This window comes from Loxodonta africana, chromosome 12, assembly GCF_030014295.1.
Source record: "Loxodonta africana isolate mLoxAfr1 chromosome 12, mLoxAfr1.hap2, whole genome shotgun sequence".
Lineage (NCBI taxonomy): Eukaryota > Metazoa > Chordata > Mammalia > Proboscidea > Elephantidae > Loxodonta > Loxodonta africana.
In genome coordinates this window covers 24944046-24951110 of record NC_087353.1, presented here as the reverse complement: position 1 = coordinate 24951110, position 7065 = coordinate 24944046, and the positions used below count along the sequence as shown (strand labels likewise).

At 37.9% G+C, this 7065-nt stretch overlaps 1 pseudogene; it reads left to right on the top strand.

Moving 5' to 3' along the window:
• Positions 1 to 1483: 1483 nt before the first annotated feature.
• On the top strand, positions 1484 to 5878 carry LOC111751187 (large ribosomal subunit protein eL36-like; annotated as a pseudogene).
• Positions 5879 to 7065: the final 1187 nt, after the last annotated feature.

The following is a 7065-nucleotide window of genomic DNA, read 5'->3' as shown; positions in this document are numbered from 1 at the left end:
CAGTGTACACAGGACACAGTTTCTTCCTTTGAAGCAAGTATGTTGAGGGAGGAAGATATTAAATTGGTAAATAAATAAATATTTGTTTGATTACAAAATGACTTGCTATATGTAACAGAAAATAACAGGGCACTTTCGACATCTCTGAAGAGGTGACATTTAAAATGACAACACATGAATTCAAGACTAGGAGAAGAACATCAGGGGTGGGGACTGGGCAGCCTGTTGGAAGGCCCTGAGGTGTGAAATTAAACCACTGTAGCTGGAGCCAAAGGAGGAAGGAGAGTAATAGGCAATGAAACTTGAGAAGGAAAGTGGAGACTCTAGACCATTAAGAATCCTAAGAACATATCAAGGAATTTTTATTTATCTGAAGTTCAAAGTGAAGTTACTGAAACATTTGATGTATCCCTCTGGAAATTGTTTGAAGAATGTAAGAAAGGCAAGGGAGAAGCAGTAAGCAAATGAGTAAGCTGTTGCAAATACTATAATAAGATGTTTAGGGGTAATAGTGGCTTAAACTAAGGCAGCCATACCCAAAAAGAAGAGAAGTAGATACATTTGACAAGAGCATCATAAGAGGAGAAATGGATTTGAGGATAGCAGCAAATCAATAAATCATTATGGACTTGTTAAGCCCTGACATGACTCTGAGACACCAAGGAGAAATGGAAGTAAAATGTCAGCCACATAAGAGCGTCATTCAAAAGAAGCTGATGATATGATGTTCGGATTCATCAACAGACAGAAAGCCCTTAAAGACATGAAATAGATGGCTAATGAGAAGAATGTGGAAAGGAGAATAGAATAGGATCTTGGACTGGGCCAAATCCAGGGAGAAGAAGAGGGTCAGAAAAGAGGGATAAGCAGTTGTGGTCCGAGGGGTAAAATGAAAAACAAACAAATAGACAATAGCAACTATAAAACAGGAGAATGAGCTTGTATAAACCAAGAAATGAGAATGTTGCAAGAGAGGATAGATGAAGAATGCTTGATGATGCTGACAGTAACCTAAGATGAAGACTGAAATGGCAGGATTGGATAATATGGACTCCAGTTTTGATCTCACAAAAGAATGCCACATTTCTCTGAGCAATTACATTTATAAGGGGTGATGTTGCTCTATGTAGGTAAGGAAAGCTTTACAATGTAGACCAATGACCTTAGACTGGTGCTTTTTTTGGCATCAATAAAAGGTAAAAACCATAAATCATTAGAGCTGTCAAAAGACAGATTCCTCTGAGTGTGTAGGAACATTCACAAAGGTCACTGGTCAACGTAAAATGTATCCAAGAACAGGTGAAAAAAAGTAATGTGGAGATGTTGTTGTTAGGTGCTGTCCAGTTGGTTCTGACTCAGCAACCCTATGTACAACAGAACAAAACACTGCCTGGTCCTGCATCGTCCTCGTAAGTGTTGTTATGATTGAGCCCATTGTTGCAGCCACTGTGTCAATCCATCTCCTTGAGGGTCTTCTCTTTCGATGACCCTCTGGTTTACCAAACATGATGTACTTCTGCAGGGACCTGTCCTTCCTGATAACATGTCCAAAGTATGTGAGGTAAGTCTTGTGCCACCCTTGCCTCTAAGGAACTTTCTGGCTGTACTTTTTCCAAGGCAGATTTGTTTGGTCTTTGGCAGTCCATGGTGTGTTCAATATTCTTCACCAACACTGTAATTCAAAGGCATCAATTCTTCTTCAGTTTTCCTTATTCATTTTCCAGCTTTCATGATAATCATAAAATTCAAACTCTTTCTAGGATAAGACAAATGTGATAAACATGAAGTCATTTAAAGTTTATCTTGTGCAAGAAATTTAACTTCAGGAAATTTTAAATGAATGGAGGTCACAGGAAACAACTAGTTACCTGATGCCAGCTGACCCCTGAAAGAATGATTTTAATCAGTCATGTTGAGACTAGCTAGTGGTTCATTTTTACTCTGTGTCCTCCTCTTCTCCTTAAAAGCTTCATTGTAAGTAGGGTTCAGTGAACCATTAGTTTCTTTTTTAGAAAAAAAAAAAGGTCCCCCAGTATGCATATAGAATAACTGCTTGAGTACACCCTGTATGTTTTATTTCTTTGTCCTTTATTTTTTTAACAGAGTGAAACGTATTATTAAAATAATAAAAGTAATTAAAGTCTGAATAAATTTCAACCTCTATTTTAATGATTTCTCTGAATGAAATCAAACTGAGTCCTGCAAATCTCCAAGCATATTTAGTAAAAATAATTGAGGGCAGCTACTTGTATACTTTTGGGTAGAAATTACTGATAGGTGTTTTGCAAATTTCAGGAATCATCAAAGAATATTTGAAACTTTAAACTTTAAATTGCGATAAAGAGCTGTTTATTTATATATTGTAATGTGTGTCCAAATCGACTCGACAGCACTGCTTCCCTTAGTGAAGCTTTTACAAAGTAGTCGGTAAGGAAGATGAGTTCCCAAAACATCTTACAGTATGGAGGACATTATGCTGAGCAAAATGCATCAATCACAAAAGGGCAAATATTGTACAATCTCACTTTCATAAATTGGCAAGAATAGGTATATACACAGAGACCAATATTCATTGGTGTTTACCAAGGGTGGAGGGAGGAGGATTCATTCTCTAGACAGTAGTCACTTTTTATTTATGGTGATGGAAAAGGTAGCACTCAATGTGGGTGAAGTATGCACAACTTGACCAAGGTAACTGATGTCACTAAGTTGTATACAAGAAAAAAGAAGTTTTGTAAATGCTATGTTATATATAATTTTGCAACGACAACCAAAATACGTGTGTGTATACACATATCTGCATATACACACACACACATATATCTACATATATATACACGCACACATATATATATAAAAAATATAACCTGTTGCCATTGAGTTGATTCCAACTTTTTGGGTAGCAGCCCTAGCACTTAGCCACTATGCCACTAGGGTTATATATTTTATATAATATTGAGTTATATATATATGTATATATATATGTAGACATATATGGAGCCCTGGTGGCACAGTGGTTAAGAGCTCAACTGCTAAACGAAAGGTCAGCAGTTCAAATCTACCAGCTACTGCTTGGAAACCCCATGGGACAGTTCTACTCCATCCTATAGGTTCACTATGAGTCAGAACTGACTTGATGGTGATGAGATATATATACATATTATATACATAATAAAACAAATAAGGGTCACAGAAACTGATACATTTTAGACATAACCAGTCATCTCATGTCATTAGTTTTCTTGGTTTGAAGACTTAGGGTTGTAGTCTCCTGGGGCTATTTGGTCAATGGGCATAATATAGTTCATCATGTTTATGTTATACATCCTAATTTGGTGAGTAGTGTCTGGGGTCTTAAAAGCTTGCAAGCAACCATATAAGACACAACTACTGGTCTCTATCCATCTGGAAAAAAAAAAGAAGGAAACTCAAGATTCAAGGAAGGAAGCAGTGTACAGGATTAATTGTCTACATGAACCTTGGCCTTTTCTACTCTGAGACAGAAAGAACTAGATGGTGCCCAGCTACCACTAATGAATGTTCTGATTAGAGCCACAATAGTTGGATCCTGATAGAAAGAGGAAAAAAAAAAATCAAACAAAACTTCAAATTCTCCAAAAATTCAAATTTACTGGACCCTTTGAGACTGGAGGAATCTACAAGTCTATTGCCCTGAGATAGTTTTTAAACCTTGAACTGAAACTATCCCCTCAAGTTTTCTTTTTGCTTAATAGCAGGTTAGCTCATAAAATAATATCACCCTTGAACACTGCACTCTTTTAAATAATCATCTATATGAGACCAAATGGTCAACATATCCCCTAAAGCATAAATGAAAATGTTGGGGGCTAGGTTAATGGAAATGGAACAACTAGAGAAAGGTGACACAATGTGAAGAATGTAAACAGTGTTACTGTCTTAGTGATCTAGTGCTGCTATAACAGAAATACCACAAGTGGATGGCTTTAACAAAGAGAAATTTATTTCCGCACAGTAAAGTAGGCTAAAGGTCCAAATTCAGGGCATCAGCTCCAGGGGAAGGCTTTCTCTCTCTGTCAGCCTTCTCATCAATCTTCCCCTGGACCAGGAGGTTCTCCTCACAGGGACCCAGGTCCCAAGGACCCACTCTGCTCCCAGCACTGCTTTCTTAGTGGTATGAGGACCCCAACTCTCTGCTTTTTTCCCTTTCCTTTTATCTCTTGTAAGATAAAAGGTGGTTCAGACCACACCCCAAGGAAACCCCCTTTACATTGGGTCAGGGATGTGAACTGAGCAAGGGTGTTACGTCCCACCCTAATCCTCTTTAACCACAGGCAGAAATTATGATTTATCACACATAGAAAAATCACAAAATGGAGGACAACCACACAATACTGGGAGTCATGACCTAGCCAAGTTGACAGATATTTTTAGGGGGCACAATTCAATCCATGACAGTTACTGAACAATATGTATAGAAACTGTAATGGGAACATGTTTTGCTGTATATACTTCCATAGAAAATACAATAAAATACTATTAAAAAAGCAAAAAAAAAAAAAAAAAGTCTAAGTAGTCAGGAAGTTTACGTTTTAAAGAGTAGTCAATGCTGTGGCCTGCAACTAACAATAGAGAACATACCAGGCATGGAATAATTCATTTTCTAAAACCCTATGGCTACCCTGGTACAAAAAAGAAAATGCAAAAACCAAAACAAATAACAACAACAAGAAAAAGCCTAGCCCTTCCACCTTAACAGCCACTGAAGGGTAGCACCGTGGCTCTGTGCTACCCCATGGCCCTGGGCCTCAACAAAAGCCACAAGGTGACCAAAAACGGGAATGCTCCAAGGCACTGCCACTGCCACTGCCACCTAGCCAAGCACACCAAGGTCACGTTGGACGTGACCCAGGAGGTATACAGCTTTGCCCTGAGGAGCAGCATGCTCAGGGTCTCCAAGAACAAGCAGGCTGACAAGTGCATCAAGAAAAGTGGCAACATGCGTCCTTACCAAGAGGAAGCAAGAGGAGCTGAGCAATGTCCTGGCCACCATGAGGAAGGCAGTTCCAAGAAGTACTGAGGCTCCTGTCCCTGTACATAACAAAGCCTTTACAGAAAAAAAAAAAAAAGTGAGACACATGGTCCTAGTGTCTCAAAGTTTTATGCAATATTTTTATCAAATGAACGTATATTTTGATAACATTAGAGCTATAAAGGTCTTAAGAAGACAAGAAACTTGAATGAGCTATTGAGTATACTCACAATGTCCTCATTCTTTCCACATTTCAATTTACTGGAATCGCCCGCAGTAGGATATTTTTCTCTCCTTCCAAAGACTTGTCTACCTGCTGTTAAGAACTAGACAAGATTTACTGATCTGACTTCCTACTGGTGTGGTATCTTTATCAAGTGGTGAATATAAATCTTTAAACCACACTGTTTAGAATAACTTCACTTCCTCCTAGTATTTCATCCACATATAGGAAGAAAAAGCAATTGAGAACATATTATTGACATTCACAATGTCAGGTTTGTTTGTTTGTTTTTTCTGTTTAAATTAAATTTCAACACTTAAGGAGAATATTTAACAGGTTTTTTTTTTTTTCATATTAGACTATAATCAGTGCTTTCTAGTAAAACAATGTTAGGTCAAAGAAAATACCAATTTTGCAAGCATAGGCACAAATGCTAAAAGGGGACATTAGAATACAAGTAGGGTATGAAAAGTTTGAGACAGGGAATCTGGAAACTCATCTCCTCATTCAATCTCACATGAATGGAAATAATCAAAATCAATGTTTTCGTTTTGCCTAACTTCACTTCTCAGCTCTGTACTGTGTCAGAAAATTGTAAAAGGGATGATGAACTTGTCATGCCCAAGGCTTCCATGTATTACTAGAATAACTGGACAACTCAAACATTAGCTTTTTGAAATTTATCTAAATTTGCCTGCTTTTAAAATACCTTTACCCTTCTCCTCACTCCTTTACTCTCCAGCTGAACTCACTTTTTTTCTCTTTTATTGCCATTTTTTTGATATGGATAACTTTGTATGATATCTTAATTTGTGACTGCACACATATCACATTTTGCCTGGTTATGAAATCCATATTGCTGAATTGAGTTGTTAATTTTTCAGACTCCAAGAGTAAAAATATATATTAAAAAAAGATGTTCGCCAGTTGTCGTTGTTGTAATGTGCTGTTCAGTAAGTTCAGATTATAGCCACTTAACCTACAACAGACCGAAACACTGCCCAGTCCTACTCCATCCTCACAATCGTTGCTATGTTTGAACTAATCTTTGCAGCCACTGTGTCAATCCACCTTGTTATGGGTCTTCCTCTTTTTCATATCACCTTCTTTGCCAAGCATAATGGGCTTCTGCAGCGACTTGTCTCTCATGATAAACATGTCCAAAGTACATGAGACAAAGTCTCGCCATCTCGCTTCTAAGGAGCACTCTGGCTGTACTTCTTCCAAGACAGATGTGTTTGTTCTTCCGGCAGCCCACGGTATATTGAATACTGCTCACCAACATGATAATTCAAAGGCATCAATTCTTCAGTCTTCCTTATTCCTTGTCCAGCTTTTCCATGCATATGAGGCAACTGAAAACACCATCACTTGAGTCAGGCAACCTTAGTCCTTAAAGTGACATCTTTGCTTTTTAATACCTTACAGAGGTCTTTTGCAGCAGATTTGCCAAATGCAATGCATCTTTTGACATCTTGACTGCTGCTTCCATGGGTGTTGATTGTGCATCCAAGTAAAACAAAATCCTTGAAAACTTCAACCTTTTCTCTGATGTTGCTTATTAGTCCAGTTGTGAGGATTTTGGTATTCTTTATGTTGAGGTGTAATACATACTGAAGGCTGTACTCTTTGATCTTCATCAGTAAGCACTTCAAGTCCTCTTCACTTTCTGCAAGCAAGTTCGCGTCATCACCATAACATCACAGGTTGTTAATGACTCTTCCTCAAATCCTAATGCCCCATTCTTCTTCATATAGTCGAGCTTCTCAGACTATTTGTTCAACATACAGATTGAATGAATATGGTGAAAGGATACAAGCCTGACACACAC